We start from the raw sequence: 15549 nt of genomic DNA on the forward strand, positions 1-15549 counted from the left end.
TTGTATCGGTAACCCGCATACTTGAATCGTGCTACCACATGTCCCTGTCACAGGTAGGGTATGGTTCAGTAAGTTGTTAACCCCTTTCCCTGCACACACCATACAAAGAGGCCGCGATGAAGGTTTCCAGGTACCCGTTGTGATGCCAGTCATCAGGCCAGGGGGCATGGGTGTATCCGGCTGGGCTGGGAGGGGGGCACCCCTTGTAATCCACGTGTGTTAATAGTGATCCCAAGCTACTTGAGACGATGGTCTCCCCGCCTTTGAGTTTTCTTGAACGATGCTTTGGGTGATTCCTGTCATCCGGAAAGTTAATCTGGCATGTGTTGGTGAGGTGTGTTTTCAACCCAAAGGCCGTAAAATGGGAATTAGTCAGTGTCTAAAGAAATCCTATACACGTGGGTAAAGAGTACACCCTCTATAGAGTTATATCTATTCGAATAGCCATGTCCATGGTTAAGGACTACAGTCTGGGTTGGTCAAGTGTCGGTCTTAACATCAGTCTCTAGAGGGAATAATTCAATGAATCATGGTTAGTTTTGTAGGATAATTATTGTCACTACTGTTGCCATTATGAATCTTATTGTCGACATGAATATTCTAGTGGACTAACCTTTTCCTCTTATGTTCAACCTTGAGTATCTCTTGAGATGGCTAGACTACCTAAGATACTCAATTTTGTTCTATTGTTTGAGTATCACTTGGGATAGCTAGTCCACATGGATACTCATGTAATTATTTTCTTATAAGCCCTTTATGAGGCGTCGCTTCAGACACCCGACTGTGGCATGTATTTTCATGACCACTCGAGGTGTCGCTTTTAGACACCCGCTTGGCATTTTTCTTGGAATTCTTCGAGCGGTCCAATGCCTGATGTTCCATTCCATTTCCTTGATTTACTACTAACATGACTTATTTATCCTTCTACACCATGTGAATATTTGTCATGCCATGCTTTAATTTTCAGTCAACACATGCATATAATTTCATTCATCATGAACATATGCATTTGGTATATATTTTGTTCATCATGTTTGTGAGTACATTCAAACATACTCACTGGCTTGTCCCTGGCTATTGTCTTGGCCAGATCACGATTCAGAGAGGAGCACTTCAAAGACACCCCCACAACATAGGATTCAAAGATAGCATCCACGTGAGATAGGAGTTATTCAGGTCAGCTGTTCCTGTGGGAATGGAGTCCCATCAATGTTGGAGATCCACGAATCGCTTCCGTCATCCACCACTAGAGATCCTTGTTATATTCATTGGACCTTTATGGTCTTGTACTCAAATTGGTGTAACTGCTTGGAATTATGTATCAAGGAAGTGCCCACCAACAACCGTAATCCTGGGGCTGGTGATGGCACAAGGGTCATTTGCTGGGATTTTATGTCCTGGAAAACTGGCCCCCACAGATGAGTAGGCAGCCAGGAAGCACAATGAATCATGTCTGGCTGTGGCATCCACGATCTAATTGATGCATGGTAATGAACAAGGGTCCTTGGGGCAAGTCTTATTGAGATATTCGAAATCAACACATAGGCGCCATGACCTCTCCTTTTTTGTTACCATGACTAGATTGGCAAGCTAGTCGGGGTGTTTGATGTCTCGTATGAACCCGGCTTCGAGGAGCTTAGCCATTTCCTCACCCATTGCTTGCCGCTTGGGTTCGGAGAAGCGCCTAAGTGCTTGCTTGACGTGTATTCCTGGCATATCGGAAGGGTGCCAGGTGAATATATCCCAATTTTCCCTAAGGAAATTGCACAGGGCCTCGGCAATCTCTGGCTCGAGGTTTGCCCCGGTTGATGTCGTTTTATTTGGGTCGGTGGGGTGTACTTGAAATTTGACTATGTCGTCGACCGGTTTGAAAAAGGTCGACTTCGGCCATTTCTCGAGGATACATTGCCCCGATCGACTTCGGCTTGTAGCAATGTAAGTTGCTCGGTCGCGAGGGCTTCAGACAGAATTTCCAGGGAAATTGACACAGTTTTTTTCTCTTCTTTGAGTGCTCTGTCGGGGTTGCTGCAGATGGTGATTATCTTGTTAGGCCCGACATTTTGAGCTTCATATAGCCCTAGTGTGGGACTTCTTGGAGCTTTGAAAAGGCATCTCTCCCGAGCTGGGCATGATATCCGTTCTTGAAAGGGGCGATATGGAACATTACCTCTTCGGATCAGTAGTTATCTGGTGTTCCCAACAACACATCCAAGATGATTTTTCCACTGCAACACGCCTCTCGTCCCAGTATTATACCCTTGAATGTGGTTTGACTCTGTTCAATGTGCAATTTATCGATTTGCATCTTTTCCAAAGTATCTATGTATATCAGGTTAATGCTCCTGCCTCCATCCATTAGTACTTTCCAAAGACGGTAGCTACCCATGATTGGGTCGAGTACGTGTGCGATGGGGCATCTTTTTGGGCCGGGGTAGACCTCAGCTAATCTTTATGATCAAAGGTGATTGGCGTGTCTATCCAAGATCCCTGAGCTAGCACCTGCCTTATGGAATCAACTTCCCGTAGAGCCTGTTTGCGCTGGTTGTTGGATGTGAAGGTCTCATAAATCATTAAGACCTCGTCATCGCCTGAGGATTCCTCGGCATGACGCGATGTGCCATTGAGGAGGCCTAGGCATCCTTTAGCCACTCACCTAACCATCCAACAGTCGCGAAGGCTGTGAATGGGGAAGGAATTTAACAAGACAGAGTTTACCGGGCATGGCTTATCCAGAAAGCTGTTGAGGGTTGTCCTAGATCAACCGGTGGTTTTCTTCTTTTTCTTAGGCTGATCGACAGATGTAGGCTGTGTGCGACTCATGCCGAGGGTGTGAGGCTGTTGCACTTTAATTTGTTGTCGCAGATATAATCTATCTTTTTTCGTGCCAGCCAGGCATCTTCGATACTGCAGAGTTTTGACACTAGATAGGATAACTCTGGAAGTGTTTGAACGCAGTGGCGAGTAAGGGCGTTCAAAACACATGTATCCTTGAATCCATGCTGAAAAGCTTCTATTATATCGGAGTCCTGAAAGTTTGGCAAGTCGTCTTTGATAAACGAAAACATGTCCCAGAATGGCCTGATAGATTTGTCAAGTAGTTGTTGTACGTAGGCGAGATCCCAGACATCGGGAGGTCCCGAATTATCAGGACGATATTTGATGTGGGAGATGGGTGGGTGAGTGTTATCGGTCTTTATGGACCGCTGGCTTGATGTGTTGATGCTTTTGGCCCGTGAGGGGTGAGCAGCTACCAGATCGGCGGAGCTGATTTTTATATCAGACTCGTCGGTCGTCTCTAGAAGGTTGCCGTCAGAGTCACTTTCCACGAAGTACCTCGGACCATCGCCTTCTATGGTGCATTCATGTAGGGCCGAAAAGGGATCATGGATCACCTCCTGATCGTTGGGGGGAGCGTATTTCCTTGGTGGGGAATTCAAGCACAGAGATCGTGCCTTGGAAGTTGGAGTCATTAAGAGAGGAACCCATCGATCCTTCGCAGATCACATAGTAGAACACTCAATGAAAGCACCAGTGTCGGTGTGAAATTCGGCAGACCTCGGGTAGGGGGTCCCGAGCTGTGGATCTCGGATCGATGGTAATAGGAACAGGGAGACAATGTTTACCCAGGTTCGTGCCCTCTTGATGGAGGTAAAACCCTATGTCCTGCTCTTGTTTATATTGATGGAAATGTATCTAGTACATAGTTGATCTACCTCGAGATCATAAGTTATGTTCTACCTCTAGGGCTAGGTGAATGTAATTGTGATTCAGTCCCTTCTACGGGCTAAACCCCTTGGCTTATATACACGCCAGGTAGGGTATCTAGGGTTACATGGTCAGTATCCTAAGGATTGCATGGACGCGGCTGATGATATCTTGGAGTATACCTCAGGTCTTTTGCAGGGGTAGTCTTGATCACATGTAGGCATACATCTTTTGGATTCCACCATGAGGAGAACTAGGGCCCATCGGTCCATCCGAGGACTATAGGCCGAATAGATTAGTACCCCCATATCCATGACACCATCAACGGGGATGAGGTCTTAATGCTTACAACCATGTATTTGTGTCGGGATAAAAATGATATTAGTTTGTGCTCGCGAAGTCACCCATCAAGAGGTGCTTGCTTCGTATCGGAGTGGGGGATGTGTCCAAATTATATCTTGACGGGTACGAGTCTTGCATCAAGAATCAGTTGTCCTACCGAAGGCCCTATCCGTGTTGCGGGGTTGCCCTGGTAATTAAGATAATAATATCAGACAAAAGCTTTGGGCATTTAATGACTACACCTCATGAATCCCCAAGCATATCTTACCGGTATTCAGTATACTACTTCACGGTCCCCTTGCTCCTAGCCTCACCGATGCTCAATCTCCGTGATCCTAGGTACCTACAAGGATGAAGATCACAGACAAGACAAGAGATACTTCACAAAGCAATTTTATTTCACACATACGACATGTTGTGTCAAAGACTTACATTGATCCCTTCACCAAATACCTAGGGTTGCAAGGCTCAAGCCTCACCCCATACCTTACCGAACTACTCACACATGGAGATCCGATCGCGAGAAGAAAACATTGAAGAACACATCTTGGGATTGATTGATTGCAATATGTCTTACAATGGATGCCTTGTGCGATTCACAATTACAAGTATGAACTAGATGAGAGAGCATTATGGTGGTGGAGATGGCTATGGAGGTGAAAATGGCGACGTCTAGGGTTTGTGGATGAAGATGATGATGAACAGGTTGTGGCCGTGCTCGACGCTCCTCTTTCTCCCCCTTCTATTGATATTTAAACGGGGTCTCCTTTATAAAGGTTGTTTAGGTTGACGACCTGCCTCGGTTTCCAGACCAAACGAACACTCATGTGAGTGCATGCGGTTGCATGGAACCATGTTTGGTCCTGGTGGCCTTCTGATGCCTCCTGGTAACTTGTTTCTTCTCCATTTTCCTTCCTTTCCTTTCTCCCACGTGATATCTTCCCTTTTAGCCCATTCATGTGGAAAAAGTATCAAAGAGAGGATTTGTGGAATCCTTTGCATTCATTAGTCATTAGTGGCAAGATCGGAGTGAATACCCCTTTTTAATGAAATAATTTGGTTTTAAAAAGGATGAAATGAGTGTAAAAATATCACTCGTCACCTGATACGTCCATTTTGCATCATGTTTTCCTACTGTTATTTATAATGTTTTATGCATAATAATGCTTTTGGGAGTAATTCTAATGCCTTTTCTCTCATAATATGCAAGGTTTAAACTGGCAGCTGGAATTCTAGACCTGGAAAAGCTACGTCAGAGCTACCTATTCTGCACATCTCCAAATAAGCTGAAACTTCATAGAGATTTTGTATGGAATATTTAAGAAATATTGGAGCAAATAACTACCAGAGGGGGCCCATCAGGTGGACACAACTCACCTAGCGCGACTGGGAGCCCAGATGCGCCCTGGTGGGTTGTGCCCTCCTCGGCCCACCTCCGGTGCCCCTCTTCTAGTATCTAAGTAATTTTGACCTAGAAAAAATAAGGGGAGGACTTTCGGGACGAAGTGCCGCTGTCTTGAGGCAGAACTTGGGCAGGAGCACTTTTGCCCTCCAGCGGAGCGATTCCGTAGGGGGAACTTGTAACATCCCAATTTTCCATTTGGATGTTATACATAGATCATCATATGCATATCATGTTTATTTTTGCATTTTTTTGTGATCCTAGAAATCTTAAGCAAGTCAAGGACCCAAGGAGAGAGTTGGAGGTTTCACAAAAATTTCATATTTGAATTTATTTCAAATTTGAAAAGTGGATCAATTTGATTTTCAATAAGTTCTCTCCACTTATTTCCAACGATTAAAAATAAATGAGTGAAGATAAAATGACTTCTTCAAAACAGAGGAGAAATATTGGAGAAGAAATTTTGAAATCAAATTATTATTTTATTTGAATTTTATTGCAGTTTTATTTGAATGAGAGAAAAACATGCATTTTTTAAAATTCAATTTAGTCTAGAAAAATGTTCATATTGTCCCAAATATTAGATAGGGACGGTGAAAACTATTTCTAGAATTTTTACATTTTTATTTATTAGGATTTTCTTCGCGAAAATCGTTTAAAAAATTCTTCCTGGGTCGGCCCAGCCAAGCCTGGCCAGGCCCAGCCGACCGCCGCCGCCTCCCTCCGACTTGGGACCGGAGTCCCGAGCTCGCCCGCCATCGCCGCCGTGTCCAACTAGGACACGGGGAGCCCGCCCCCTCCCGCAAGCCGCGCCGCCGCCTCTCCCCCTCTTTAAAAGGAGCCGACCCCGGCCCCTCTCCTCTCCAAGTCGCCGCCCGCCTCCCTAGGCGAGAGCTGCCGCCGCCGCACTTGTTCGTCATCGCCGCCGCCGGTAGCTGCTGCCGCCGTCGCCGCCCCCTCGCACCGCCGCGTCCCCGCCGCCCCGCGCTGCCGCTGCCTTTGCCCCGCCTCGCCGGAGCCGCCGCCTGATACGTCTCCAACGTATCTATAATTTTTGATTGCTCCATGCTACTTTATCTACTGTTTTGGACTATATTGGGCTTTATTTTCCACTTTTATATTACTTTTGGGACTAAGCTATTAACCGGAGGCCCAGTCCAGAATTGTTGTTTTTTGCCTTTTTCAGTATTTCGAAGAAACAGAATATCAAACGGAGTCCAAACAGAATGAAACCTTCGGGATCGTGATTTTCCAACCGAACGTGATCCAGGAGACTTGGACCCTACTCCAAGAAACTGCCGAGGAGGTCACGACGGTGGAGGGCGCCCCCCTGGGCGCGCCCCCTACCTCGTGTTCCCCTCGGAGCTCCACCGACGTACTCGTTCCTCCTATATATACCTATGTATCCCCGAACGATCAGAACAGGAGCCAAAAACCTAATTCCACCGCTGCAACCTTGTGTATCCACGAGATCCCATCTTGGGGCTTGTTCCAGAGCTCCACCGGAGGGGGCATCCACCACGGAGGGCTTCTACATCATCACCATAGCCCCTCCGATGAAGTGTGAGTAGTTTACTTCAGACCTTCGGGTCCATAGCTAGTAGCTAGATGGCTTCTTCTCTCTTTTTGGATCTCAATACAACGTTCTCCCCCTCTCTCGTGGAGATCTATTCGAGGTAATCTTCTTTTTGCGGTGTGTTTGTTGAGACCGATGAATTGTGGGTTTATGATCCAGTATTATCTATGGAAAATATTTGATTCTTCTCTGAATTCTTTTATGTATGATTGAGTTATCTTTGCAAGTCTCTTCGAATTATCTTTTTGGTTTGGCCAACTAGATTGGTAGTTCTTGCAATGGGAGAAGTGCTTAGCTTTGGGTTCAATCTTGCGGTGTCCTTACTCAGTGACAAAGGAGTTGCAAGGCACATATTGTATTGTTGCCATCGAGGATAACTAGATGGGGTTTTTATCATATTGCATGAATTTATCCCTCTACATCATGTCATCTTGCTTACGGCGTTACTCTATTTTTACTTAATACTCTAGATGCATGTTGGATAGCAGTCGATGAGTGGAGTAATAGTAGTAGATGCAGAATCGTTTCGATCTACTTGTTTTGGACGTGATGCCTATATACATGATCATTGCCTAGATATACTCATAACTATGCTCAATTCTGTCAATTTCTCAACAATAATTTGTTCACCCACTGTAGAATACTTATGCTCTTGAGAGAAGCCACTAGTGAAACCTATGGCCCCCGGGTCTATTCTCATCATATCAATCTTTATCACTTTATTTACATGCTTTGTTTTTACTTTGCCTTTTACTTTTTACTTTGCATCTATCTATCAAAAATACCAAAAATATTATCTCTATCGAATCTCACTCTCATAAGTGACCGTGAAGTGATTGACAACCCCTAAGCGTTGGTTGCGAGTTGCTATCGTTTTGTGTAGGTATGAGGGACTTGTGCGTGGTCTCCTACTGGATTGATACCTTGGTTCTCAAAAACTGAGGGAAATACTTACGCTACTTTACTTCATCATCCTCTCTTCTTCGGGGAAATCCAACACAATGCTCAAGAAGTAGCAAGAAGAATTTCTGGCACCGTTGCTGGGGAGTCTCACGCAAGCAAGTCAACCATAACAAGTACCCATCGCAATCCCTATCTCTCGCATTACATTATTTGCCAGTTGCCTCTCGTTTTCCTCTCCCCCACTTCACCCTTGCTGTTTTATTTGCCCTCTCTTTCTCAATCTCCTCCTCTTTTTCGCTTGTCTCTTTTTGCTTGTGTCTCCATGTGCCTTCTTTTTGCTTGCATCTTCGCTTGCTAAAAGTTTATGGATCCTCATCTGCTTGCTAATCTCTTTAAGAGATCCAATGTTGAACCTATTGCGAGTGAGTTGAGTGCACTAGATTATCTTTATGAGGTTTTGCTTAAAATTCGTGAATCTGAAAATTGTGATGAAGTACTTTATGAAGCAATTCACGATAGATCTTTGAATAAAAAGCATGATTGCAATGATTTTACTATAAATTCTCTCGATATTAATTTTGCTAATAATATGCAAAACCCTAATCTTGGGGATGCTAGTTTTGCTATGTCTACTACTTGTTGCAATGATCATGATTGGGGTGATTCTTCTTATGATCTTGAAAATTTATTTAATACCCATGATGAATATGAGATTGATAATATTGTTTGCAATAATATTGAAAGTGGGTTTGGAAGAGTGTCAACTCTAGATCCCACATATTTGGAGAATATTCAATCTTATGAAATTTTTGATAAAAGTGAGTTTGGAGAGGTCATGACTTTAGTTAATGTTAATCCCACTATTTCGGAAGAGTGTCAACTTTGCATGCATGTGGATCGTGTTGAAAATATTTTATGTGATAGATATTTTGTTGAATTTGCTTATGATTCCACATGTAATTATTATGAGAGAGGAAAATATGGTCGTAGAAATTTTCATGATAATAAATTACCTCTCGTCATGTTGAGATTGCTATTGTTTCTTTCCGCCTCCTTGCATATGCAAGTTTTTGCTTGCCTTGATAATTTGTTTGCCTATAAGATGCCTATGCATAGGAAGTATGTTAGACTTAGATGTGTTTATCACGTGTTTTATGATGCTCTCTTTGTATTTCAATTCTTGTCTTTCTTGTGAGCATCATTGAAATAATTATGCCTAGCAAGGGGCGTTAAACGATAGCGCTTGTTGGGAGGCAACCCAATTTTATTTTGTATTTTTTGTTTTTGCTTCTGTTTAGGAATAAATAATCCATCTACCTTCTGTTTAGATGTGGTTTTGTGTTTTAATTAGTGTTTGTGCCAAGTAGGACCTATAGGATAACCTACGATGATAGTTGATTTGATTCTGCTGAAAAACAGAAACTTTGTGCGCACGAATATAATTATGATAAATCACAGGAACGTGATTTTGCGTTGATTCGTTTTGCTGCTGATCAATAAAAGAATTTTGCAGGATTTCCTATTTTGGTAGAATTGTTAGAGTTCCAGAAGTTTTAGTTAGTTACAGATTGCTACAGACTGTTCTGTTTTTGATAGATTCTGTTTTTCGTGTGTTGTTTGCTTATTTTGATGAATCTATGGCTAGTAAATTAGTTTATAAACCATAGAGAAGTTGGAATACAGTAGGTTTAACACCAATATAAATAAAGAATGAGTTCATTACAGTACCTTGAAGTAGTCTTTTGTTTTCTTTCTCTAACGGAGCTCACGAGATTTCTGTTGAGTTTTGTGCTGTGAAGTTTTCAAGTTTTGGGTGAATTCTTTTGATGGATTATGGAACAAGGAGTGGCAAGAGCCTAAGCTTGGGGATGTCCATGGAACCACCAAGATAATACAAGGACACCAAAAAGTCAAATCTTGGGGATGCCCCGGAAGGCATCCCCTCTTTCGTCCACTTCCATCGGTAATTTACTTGGAGCTATATTTTTATTCACCAACATGATATGTGTTTTGCTTGGAGTGTCTTGTATTATTTGTGTCTTTGCTTGATAGTCTACCACAATAATCCTTGCTGTAAACATCTTTTGAGATGGCCATACATGAATTGGAATTTGTTAGAATACTCTATGTGCTTCACTTATATCTTTTGAGCTTGATAGTTTTGCTCATAGTGCTTCACTTATATCTTTTGAGCCTGATAATTTTTGCTCTAGTACTTCACTTATATCTTTTAGAGCACGGTGGTGGATTTGTTTTAAACAAACTCTTTGATCCCTCATGCTTCACTTAGATTATTTTGATAGTCTTTAATAGCATGGTAATTTGCTTAATGTTAATATACTTGGTGTTCAAGATATGTGAAACTTTCTTTTGAGTGAATTGATTACTAAGATAAGTTTGATGCTTGATAATTGTTTTGAGATATGGAGGTGATAATATCAAAGTCGTGCTAGTTGGGTGATTATGAATTTGAGAAATACTTGTGTTGAAGTTTGCAAGTCCCGTAGCATGCACGTATGGTTAAAGTTGTGTAACAAATTTGAAACATGAAGTGTACCTAGCTTGTGCATCCTTATGAGTGGCGGTCGGGGACGAGCGATGGTCTTTTCCTACCAATCTATCCCCCTAGGAGCATGCGCGTAGTACTTGAATTGTGATGACTTCTAAATTTTTGCAATAAGTATATGAGTTCTTTTGACTAATGTTGAGTCCATGTATTATACGCACTCTCACCTTTCCGCATTTGCTAGCCTCTTCGGTACCGTGCATTGCCCTTTCTCACCTTGAGAGTTGGCGCAAACTTCACCGGTGCATCCAAACCCCGTGATACGATACGCTCTATCACAGATAAGCCTCCTTATATCTTCCTCAAAGCAGCCACCATACCTGCCTATCATGGCATTTCCATAGCCATTTCGAGATATATTGCCATGCAACTTCCATCATCATCATCATGACATGCATTATGTTTGTCATATTGCCATTGCGTGATCTTGTAGTTGACATCGTATTTGTGGCAAAGCCACCATGCATTATTTTCCATACATGTCACTCTTGATTCATTGCACCATCCCGGTACACCGCTGGAGGCATTCATATAGAGTCATATCTTGTTCTAAGTTTCGAGTTGTAATCCTTATGTTGTAATCAATATAAGTGTGATGATCATCATTATTAGAGCATTGCCCAAATAAAAAAAAGAAAAGAGAAAGGCCAAAAAGAAAAAAAGAAAGGCCCAAAAAAAGAAAAAAGAAAAGGCAATGCTACTATCTCTTTTTCCACACTTGTGCTTCAAAGTAGCACCTTGTTCTTCATGTAGTGAGTCTCATATATTGTGCTTCAAAGTAGCACCTTGTTCTTCATGTAGTGAGTCTCATAAGTTATCTTTTTTTATACTAGTGGGAATTTTTCATTATAGAACTTGGCTTGTATATTCCTACGATTGGCTTCCTCAAATGCCCTAGGTCTTCATGAGCAAGCAAGTTGGATGCACACCCACTAGTTTTCTTTTATTGAGCATTCATAGCTCTAGTGCATCCGTTGCATGGCAATCCCTACTCCTCATGTTGACATCAATTGATGGGCATCTCCATAGCCCGTTGATTAGCCTTGTCAATATGAGACTTTCTCCTTTTTTTGTCTTCTCCACACAATCCCCATCATCATATTCTATTCCACCCATAGTGCTATATCCATGGCTCACGCTCATGTATTGCATGAAGGTTGAAATTTTTTGAGATTATTTAAGTATGAAACAATTGCTTGGCTTGTCATCGGGGGTATAGAAGTTGGGAACATCTTTGTGTGACGAAAATGAAGCACAGCCTAACTATATGATTTTGTAGGGATGAACTTTCTTTTGCCATGTTATTTTGAGAAGAAATGATTGCTTTGATTAGTATGCTTGAAGTATTATTATTTTTGTGTCAATATGAACTTTTCTCTTGAATCTTTCGGATCTAAATATTCATATCACAATTAAGAAAATTTACATAGAAATTATGCCAAAGTATCACTCCGCATCAAAAATTCTTTTTTTTATCATTTACCTACTCGAGGACGAGCAGGAATTAAGCTTGGGGATGCCTGATACGTCTCCAACGTATCTATAATTTCTGATTGCTCCATGCTACTTTATCTATTGTTTTGGACTATATTGGGCTTTATTTTCCACTTTTATATTACTTTTGGGACTAACCTATTAACCGGAGGCCCAGCCCAGAATTGTTGTTTTTTGCCTTTTTCAGTATTTTGAAGAAACAGAATATCAAACGGAGTCCAAACAGAATGAAACCTTCGAGATCGTGATTTTCCAACCGAACATGATCCAGGAGACTTGGACCCTACTCCAAGAAGCTTCCGAGGAGGTCACGAGGGTGGAGGGCGCGCACCCCCTTGGGTGCGCCCCCTACCTCGTGGGCCCCTCGGAGCTCCACCGACGTACTCCTTTCTCCTATATATACCTACGTATCCCCGAAAGATCAGAACAGGAGTCAAAAACCTAATTCCACCGCCGCAACCTTCTGTATCCACGAGATCCCATCTCGGGGCCTATTCCGGAGCTCCGCCGGAGGGGGAATCCACCACGGAGAGCTTCTACATCATCACCATAGCCCCTCTGATGAAGTGTGAGTAGTTTACTTCAGACCTTCGGGTCCATAGCTAGTAGCTAGATGGCTTCTTCTCTCTTTTTGGATCTCAATACAATGTTCTCCCCCTCTCTCGTGGAGATCTATTCGATGTAATCTTCTTTTTGCGGTGTGTTTGTTGAGACCGATAAATTGTGGGTTTATGATCTAGTATTATCTATGGAAAATATTTGATTCTTCTCTGAATTCTTTTATGTATGATTGAGTTATCTTTGCAAGTCTCTTCGAATTATCTTTTTGGCTTGGCCAGCTAGATTGGTAGTTCTTGCAATGGGAGAAGTGCTTAGCTTTGGGTTCAATCTTGCGGTGTCCTTACTCAGCGACAGCAAGAGTTGCAAGGAACGTATTGTATTGTTGCCATCTAGGATAACAAGATGGGGTTTTTATCATATTGCATGAATTTATCCCTCTACATCATGTCATCTTGCTTATGGCATTACTCTGTTTTTACTTAATACTCTAGATGCATGCTGGATAGCGGTTGATGAGTGGAGTAATAGTAGTAGATGCAGAATCGTTTTGATGTACTTGTTTTCGACGTGATGCCTATATACATGATCATTGCCTATATATACTCATAACTATGCTCAATTCTGTCAATTGCTCAACAATAATTTGTTCAACTACTGTAGAATACTTATGCTCTTGAGAGAAGCCACTAGTGAAACCTATGGCCCCCGGGTCTATTCTCATCATATCAATCTATATCACTTTATTTACTTGCTTTGTTTTTACTTTGCCTTTTACTTTTTACTTTGCATCTATCTATCAAAAATACCAAAAATATTATCTCTATCAGATCTCACTCTCGTAAGTGACCGTGAAGTGATTGACAACCCCTAAGCGTTGGTTGCGAGTTGCTATCGTTTTGTGTAGGTACGAGGGACTTGTGCGTGGTCTCCTACTCAATTGATACCTTGGTTCTCAAAAACTGAGGGAAATACTTACGCTACTTTACCGCATCATCCTCTCCTCTTCGGGGAAATACAACACAGTGCTCAAGAGGTAGCACCGCCCGCTCGCCCAACGCCGCCATTGCCGATCCGCCGCCGCCGACCAAACCGGTAAAACCGACGGATTTTCTCGGTTTAGTTTCGTTTTTTTCGGTTAGTTAGGTTAGATCGGTTTTTAGTTTTAGTTCGTTATTTGACGAATGTTCACCCGTCAGTTTATTTTAATGAACGAATTCGTTCTTTTAGTTCTGTTAGCGATCGTTCGTTTCGTAGATTTTTCTTTTTAGTTTTATTTTCGGCCAGGGACCTATCCGTGAATAGTTTTCTTGCAATTTAGCCCCTGATCTTAAAACTAGCATAACTTTTTGCTCATTTATCCAAATTAGATGAAAGTAATGCCTAAAATTCGTAACGATCTCTTCTTTCCAGTAAACCAACTTGAACATGATTTTTACAATCTAAAATTTGAGTTTAGTTCAGATTAGTATTCGATCTTGTTTTGTTTGTTTCTTGAGTTTCGTAACTCCGTTTGAGTTGATTCTTTTTGCAAATCGTAGCTAATCATATGTACATACTGTTAGGATCTAATCTAGATAAAAATAATGTTGTTAGGTTTTGTTTTCTGTTTAGTTTAGCAGTTTGCTTGTTTCGAGTCTTATTTGGATATTTTCTCGTTTTCTATTTATTTAGTTTGATTGATTGCTTATGTATACTATTGTTTGTCTATGCTAGATTATCCGTAGTGCGAAGCTTCGATACGTCTCCAGCATATCTATATTTTATGAAGCATTCATGCTATATTATTATCTGTTTTGAATGTTTATGGGTTTTATTATACACTTTTATATTATTTTTGGGACTAACTTATTAACCGGAGGCCCAGCCCATATTTATGTTTTCTTGCCTATTTTAGTGTTTTGAAGAAAAGGAATATCAAATGGAGTCCAAACGGAAAGAAACCTTTGGGAGCGTGATTTTTGGAATGAACGTGATCCAGGAGACTTGGAGTTGAAGTCAAGTAAGCTTCAAGGTGGCCACGAGGGTAGGGGGAGCCCCCCCTACTGGGTGCGCCCCCCTTGTCTCGTGGGCCCCTCGAGGCTCCCCCGACCGACTTCTTTCGCCTATATATTCCCATATACCCTAAAACCTTCAAAGCGAACAATAGATCGGGAGTTCCGCCGCTGCAAGCCTATGTAGCCACTAAAAACCTCTCGGGAGCCCGTTCTGGCAACCTGCCGGAGGGGGGATCCCTTACCGGTGGCCATCTTCATCATCCCGGCGCTCTCCATGATGAGGAGGGAGTAGTTCACCCTCGAGGCTGAGGGTATGTCCTAGTAGCTATGTGTTTGATCTCTCTCTCTCGTGTTCTCTCTATGGCACGATCTTGATGTATCGCGAGCTTTGCTACTATAGTTGGATCTTATGATGTTTCTCCCCCTCTACTCTCTTGTAATGGATTGAGTTTTCCCTTTGAAGTTATCTTATCGGATTGAGTCTTTAAGGATTTGAGAACACTTGATGTATGTCTTGACGTGCTTATCTGTGGTGACAATGGGATATTCACGTGATCCACTTGACGTATGTTTTGGTGATCAACTTGCGGGTTCCGCCCATGAACCTATGCATAGGGGTTGGCACACATTTTCGTCTTGACTCTCCGGTAGAAACTTTGGGGCACTCTTTGAAGTACTTTTGTGTTGGTTTAATAGATGAATCTGAGATTCTGTGATGCATATTGTATAATCATGCCCACGGATAATTGAGGTGACAATGGAGTATCTAGGTGACATTAGGGTTTTGGTTGATTTGTGTCTTAAGGTGTTATTCTAGTATGAACTCTATGATAGATTGAACGGAAAGAATAGCTTCATGTTATTTTTACTACGGACTCTTGAATAGATAAAACAGGAAGGATAACTTTGAGGTGGTTTCTCACCCTACCATAATCTCTTCGTTTCTTCTCCGCTATTAGTGTCTTTGGAGTGACTCTTTTTTGCATGTTGAGGGATAGTTATATGA

The sequence above is a fragment of the Triticum aestivum genome, chromosome 2B, assembly GCF_018294505.1.
Source record: "Triticum aestivum cultivar Chinese Spring chromosome 2B, IWGSC CS RefSeq v2.1, whole genome shotgun sequence".
NCBI lineage: Eukaryota > Viridiplantae > Streptophyta > Magnoliopsida > Poales > Poaceae > Triticum > Triticum aestivum.